We start from the raw sequence: 6,705 nt of genomic DNA, 5'->3' as shown, positions 1-6,705 counted from the left end.
TTTTTTTTTTTAAATGTGAAAATTTATTGCTTGTAAATTTTAGCAACAAAATCTTATATGGCCCGTCGAGGTCATAGAGACCCCAGTCGAGACCGACTGGTTTCGAAATTCTAAATCAGTCTCTATTACAAGACAAAGTATTAAAGTAAAAGTTCCGGCCGCTTTGATAGAATCTCACCAGCTAATGACTAGAGAAAGTGAAAGCAGAAACGTTGACCTCAAGAATCGTAGCAGTTTCTGATTGAAAACTTAAAATTTTAATTTAAAAAAATAGGCATCCGATAACCGTTGCGAAAAGAAAAAAAAAGGATAAAATAAAATAGAATTTAGGTTTAAAAAATTGCCGCTAAAATGGATAATTGGTGCGTAGTTCCACGTTTTGGATCTTGTCAGTTTGAGGTAGAAGAAAAAGTTAAAAAGTGATGTCGCTTAAGTTAGAGGTAAAAGGAAAAAAATCCAAGCGAGACTATCTTGAACTCCCCTCCCCCGTGTTTCTTGACAATGTTTTCAACATCAGGTTTTTAAAATAACCGTCATACCAAAGAAATAAGTTACTGTTCATCTATGTAGGTCGTTAAGCAGGCATATTGCAGATAGATGCCCTCACCCTAGAGACTTTGTTTTCTTATAACCAATTCCCGTTAACTTTGGCATTATTCACTTTTTTTTTCTCCCTTTGGCTTTATGCATTCGAAATATCGACATTGCATAACTCACACGCCAAAACTCCTTGAAAATTATTAGCATAATCGTAATCTATACTATTAAAAACATATATCCACAGAATTTCATAAAAAAAAAAATACACGTTTCTCCGAAAATTATGAAGAAATAAAGTTAAGGGCACCAAACTGTAATTATGCCGTTAAAACTATCAACAATGATGAAAAGCAGAAATTAAAAGTAACGTAATTTCACAAGTCGTCAATATTGTGTTTAAATAATATATTTATTCATCAAGGATGAGACAAACTGAAGACTTAATCAGTAGAGACAAATTATAGCTAAGTGCGCTGGCGGTAGACTTTGAAAAATATTTGAAACAGAACTGGTATGAAGGGATAAAGTAAATAATGACGTCAGAAAATATTCTTTAATTACATCCTCAATAGCGAAACTAATAATATGAAATTTTAACAATCAATCAGCGAGATAAATACGTTTGTTCTTGTAAACCGTGAACTCTTGGCTTATGACTAAAAAGTATCCCACACAACAAACCTGGTACCGAGGGAGTTAAAATGATTAGTGGACAGAAAGATATTTAATGTTTAGGATATATCTATGCGAGTGAATGGGATTATAATAGGGGTATGTATTTTACGTTTAGAGTCTTCAACAAAATCTAACAGCGAAATTATAATCAATGAGATGTCCGTGAGCGAGATGCTTAAGGCTTAATCAACACTAACAATCAAGTGATATATAAAAAATGTGAAAGAAAATGAAAAAGTACTAAAATTTGTTGATACTTAACCATAAAGGTGTTCAAAATGATTTGATCCCGATCGTTGTTAGGGTATACCATGTGGCGAAGGAAATAAACGTACGTGTCGAGGCACCGGAACTAAGCAAATATAGCCTCAAAATAAAATTACAAAACAAATTATGACATTATATAAATACAAAATCTTTCAGACAGACAAAAGATATGAATAATTATATTTTTAAGTCGTAAGCTCTGTCATGAATAAAGAATATATTTTCTAGTCCTTACTTTTCAGTTTATGAAATATTCGGTGTCAGAGTTGACTGTACACTGAAAGTTGTAGACCAGGATACATAAAATACTTTATTCGTTTAAAATTTTACATATAAATTCAAATGCTCGATTTTATTATTTAGGTGCAGGCATGGTTAAGAAGCTTGCGTTGCAATCACTTGATCTCGGGTTCAGTCCCAATGCGTGGCATCCTACTTTAGCCCCAGACCGATCAGTGCCTTATGAGTGAATTTAGTAAACACAAACTGTGTGGAAGCCTGTCTGTGACTATATGTATGTTTGTGTTCGTCCCCCACAAACCATCGCTTGACAACCGGTGTAGATTTGTTTAACTTTGTAACTTAGTATTTCGGCAAAAAGAAATCGATTTGGGGTCGATTTGTTACACTAAATTTTTCAATGTAACGCTCCAGCATGGCCGCAGTCTAATGACTAAAACAAGTTAAAGGTAATAGGGGCACCAGAAAACACTTCAGTTTTAATATTTGTGTTGATTGTTGTCAATCATTTTGTGATAGAACATTAAATGATGATTTTAAATTTAATTTAATTTCATATTAGATTCTAAAAGAATAAAATATTTAGAGTGAAAAAATGATTTTCTTTAATATATCAATTGAAGAACATTGCAAATGCAATGTAATTTGAAGACCGGTAAATTTCTTTTTAAGACCGGAATTAACATCGCCAAGTTATTATTTGTATCGACACCTAAAACCGCGCGAAACTTTTCGCGCGTAAAAGTTTGCTTTGTGTTCATTTTCCAGTGCTTTATTTCGGTAAGTCATTCTCATACATTAAAACTGATTCAATTTTATATTTATTATTTTATTCATGAAATTTTTGATTACCATATTTTCTCTCTCAGACGCATTCCGATTTTATTAAATTGAATATTTCTGAAATATGAGTTTTATTATTAACTTTTGTGCCACATTAGCTATTCTGCCCCGAGCAACCATTATCCTTGTGATTTTATCATCGCTTCTTAATTCGATTTGAGAAACTACTTGCAAAAGTTTTATATTTGTTATTTATGGCTATTAACTGTATTTCCTTTTTGTGAATCAGTAATTTGATTTAATGGTACATTTACTATTTTAATTTTATATTGTATTCAAATTTCCAATTATATACTTTTTCCTCAAAAGTCGTATATTTTTACTAACATGGCGTACAGAATTTGATTGTACTACAGATTGCATGAAAAAAAAATGAACAAACGAAGGTTTTATATTTAGGAAAGGAGAATTTTATTTCTAAATTTTGTTCCAATGATTTGAACAAAATAAATCATATTGAGATTTGTTGCTTTTTAACCCGTGGTTAGTCCTTATCGAGCTGATCTGTGATCAAACGAATTCCATCTGTGACTTAATATATGTAGAAATACTATATACTATCTGTAAACGAGTTTAAAATAAGTACATTAGGCATTAATTATTTTTGGTTCAAATTACCAACTAATTTACAAGTCTTTTAACGTTAATGGAGAAAATTTAGGGAACAACGTCGTAACGTCAGAAGAGACGGTTCTTTGAACAAACATCTTATTAAGACGGCATTCCCTCACACATTGCCACCTTGTATCTGAAGGCACCTTTTAAATTGGAGTTGTTCACTCTGTCACAGCTATCTGCAACTCATGCTGACATAGGCTGTGTCAAGCTCCAGTGTCTGCTTTGGCATGATTTCTATCGCTGGATGCCCTTCCTAAAACTAATCTCTTTATAATGTACTTGATATTTTTTTGTCACACCGGCACTTGTGAGTGAGATTGTAGTAGAAGGTGAGATGGCTTTACGCCAGATGTCGAGAGGCTAAAATAGAAGTCAGGAACAGATGTCTTCCATTCATAACAAGAATATAGAACTGGGAATACCTTCATAACATACCTAAAAGTAATATAAAATTTGGAATATCTACACAGTCGCTTTATTTGCTTGAAGCTGTTGACAAATTCTCTCAAATCACACTTTTTAAAAAAGGAGTGAGAGGGAAACACATTAGATAATGTTAGTTTCAGATATGGCCCTTAAAAAAGATAGTCATTGTTGGAATGATCTTCATAGTCTTGTACAGGCAAGGCTGTCCTGGGGCTAAACAATTTCTACAGCCAAAGACTGAGGAGAAAACGCCTCAGTGGAGTGTTCTGCATACTAAACATGCATAGATTAGAGTCTTACATGTGTAATGTAGTGATGTTATTTATTCAATTAACAGCTAAAACTCTCTTTAAAGGTGTTTAGAATCTAAAAGCAAGTCAGAGTGATTACTCCAGTATCAGATAAACAAAATCTTTTGAAAATGGTGATACAAATAGGAGTGAATCTTGTCATTAGATCTCAAGAAAATATGTTACTTAGTCGGCAAGGCTTGGATATCAATGTATGTATATATATCATCATCATTATCATCATTTAACGTCCGCTTTCCATGCTGGCATGGGTTGGACGGTTTGAATGATGACTGCCAAGTCTGTTGTCTGCCAGGTTCCAATCTGATCTGGCAAGGTTTCTACAGCTGGATGCCCTTCATAATGCCAACCACTCCCAGTATAGTGGGTGCTTTTTACATGCCATCGGCATGAAGACCAGTCAGGCGGTACTGGCATCAACCACACTTGAATGGTGCTTTTTACATTTCACCAGCATATCAGGCGGCACTGGCATTGACCACGCTTGAATGGTGCTTATTATGTGCCACTGGCACGAGAGCCAGTCAGGTGGCACTGGCAATGACCACACTTGAATGGTGCTTTTTACATGCTGCCAGCACAGGGAAATATATATATGCATGTATATATTGTAATACAAACTTCAGGAAACCTGCCAGTCACCTACTGCTCTGGTCAAATTGATTACATCCACACCAGGAGACGGGAGAGATGGCTACTTATAAATGCCAAAACCTTCCCAGGTTAAGAATGCACCCCACAACATTGATTAGTAGTTAGCGACTTCAGGATCAGGGCTAAATGGATGCCCAGAAGATGGCCAGCATGGCGAAGAAGAGCCTGGAAGCTTAAAGATCTTACAAATGGACAGAAATTTAGAGATGTATTACTCGAAGCTTTTGACAAAATAGAGGGGGATATAGCTTCACGTAATGTGGAGGTTTCTATGGGACAACTTGTTGAGTGCTACTGACCAGATCTGTGGATGGTGCAAAGTCCTCTCTCAACCCAAGGTAATGTGGTGGTGGAACAATGTAGTTGACAGGGCCATTAAGGTAAAGAAACAGGCATGGAAAGACTGGAAGATTGGTGGTAGCAGGAAACTGTATCCGATTGCCAGAAGGAAGCTAGGAGACAGTTTTATTTAGCCAGAAGGGAAGCAGATAAGAAAAAAATTGCCAATGTTCTGCATCGTGAGAACCAAAGACTTGAAGTGTTTCATGTTGCAAGACAGTGTGTGAGAGAGAATCATGATGTCATAGGAGAGAAATGTGTCCGCATGGATGATGGCTCACTTGTGTTCGTTGAGGCTGCAAAGTGAGAGACTTGGAGACGCCACTATGAAAGGTTGCTAAATGAAGAGAACGAATGGGAGAAAGAGAGTCTGCCAAATGTCAACCCAACAGAGGGACTAGCTATCCTAATTGACAGTATCTTGGTAGATAAAGCAATTAAGGGTATGAAGACAGGGAAAGCCCCTGGCCCATCAGGAATCACCGCAGAGATGCTTAAAATATCCAGCGGTATTGGCTATAGCCTAATCACCCGTATAGTTAACCAGGTGATACACGAAGGAGTCATACACAATGACTGGTGTAGCAGCACCATAGTCAACTGCTAGAAAGGTAAGGGTGACGCTTTTGATACGAATAATTACAGAAGTATCAAGTTGTTGGATCAGGTAATGAAAGTCACGGAGAGGGTCATAGCCCAACTAATTAGGGAGAGAGTCAGTCTAGACGAGATGCAGTTTGGGTTTGTGCCAGAGAAGAGCACCACTGATGCTATATTTCTGATAAGACAGATGCAGGAGAAATACCTTGCCAAACATAAACCTCTGTAAGTGGCTTTCATTGACATGGAGAAAGCCTTAGAGTCAATCTAGCAAAAATCAAAGTCTTAATAAGTAGGAAGTCAGACAAACCACAAATCACTTCAGGTAGATGGCCCTGCTAGATCTGCAGAAAAGGCGTATGTAGAAACTCCATAAGATGTACCTGGCGTAAGCTATGGACACATAAGAGGTGCAGCAATATCAAAGGAAGACTAACTGAGAAGATAGATTTTGTGTGTGGCAATTGCTCAGGGACAATAAACACTGAAAATGTGCAGCAAACAGCTTCTGTCACATTCCAGGGGGAAAAGCTACAAGTAGTTGATAGCTTCCGTTACCTAGGTGACCAAGTCAGTAGCAGGGGTGGATGCTCTGAAAGTGTAGCTGCTAGAATAAAGCTAGCCTGGGCAAAGTTCAGAGAGTTCCTACCTCTGCTGGTGACAAAGTGCCTCTCGCTCAGAGTAAAAGTTAGACTATATGACGCATGTGTGCAAATAGCCATGCTACATGGCAGTGAAACATGGGCTGTGACTGTTGAGGACATGTGTAAGCATGCAAGGAATGAAGCTAGTATGCTCTGCTGGATGTGTAATGTCAGTGTGCATACATGACAGAGTGTAAGCACCCTGAGAGAAAAGTCAGACATAAGAAGCATCAGATGTGGTGTGCAAGAGAGATGACTGTGCTGGTATGGTCATGTGTTACATATGGATGAGGACAGTTGTGTGAAAAGGTGTCACACTCTAGCAGTAGAGGGAACCTGTGGAAGAGGAAGACCTGGGATGAGGTGTTGAAGAACAACCTTTGAACTTTGGGCCTCACGGAGGCGGTGGCAAGTCACTGAAACCTTTGGAGATATGCTGTGCTTGAGAAGACCCGGCAAGCCAAGTGAGACTGTAACCGTGGCCTATGCCAGTGCATCATAACCAGCCCATTTAAGAGTACCCTTCAACCATTGGGCAATAAACTGCG

The 6,705-nt window shown here is 37.4% G+C and overlaps 2 protein-coding genes across 3 annotated transcripts in view; one reads left to right on the top strand and one right to left on the bottom strand.

The window, feature by feature from the left end:
* The window catches only part of LOC106877192 (uncharacterized), a 36,010-nt gene extending 34,016 nt beyond the window's left edge, over nucleotides 1–1,994 (bottom strand). Inside the window, exon 1 of the mRNA XM_014926046.2 lies at nucleotides 1,478–1,994. The gene's annotated coding sequence lies outside the window, so the exon portion shown is untranslated. The remainder of the gene's footprint in view (nucleotides 1–1,477) is intronic.
* LOC106877180 (zygotic DNA replication licensing factor mcm6) overlaps nucleotides 1–6,705 on the top strand; it is a 14,823-nt gene that overhangs the window by 1,138 nt on the left and 6,980 nt on the right. The window contains exon 1 of one of the 2 annotated variants that reach the window (XM_014926019.2): nucleotides 2,370–2,502. The exons of the other annotated variant lie outside the window; for it this stretch is intronic. The gene's annotated coding sequence lies outside the window, so the exon portion shown is untranslated. Of the gene's footprint in view, nucleotides 1–2,369; nucleotides 2,503–6,705 lie in introns of those variants that run through there. 2 annotated transcript variants of the gene reach the window in all.

This window comes from Octopus bimaculoides, chromosome 4 (genome assembly GCF_001194135.2).
Source record: "Octopus bimaculoides isolate UCB-OBI-ISO-001 chromosome 4, ASM119413v2, whole genome shotgun sequence".
Classification (NCBI taxonomy): Eukaryota; Metazoa; Mollusca; class Cephalopoda; order Octopoda; family Octopodidae; genus Octopus; species Octopus bimaculoides.
This window is presented reverse-complemented; position numbering and strand designations above follow the sequence as displayed.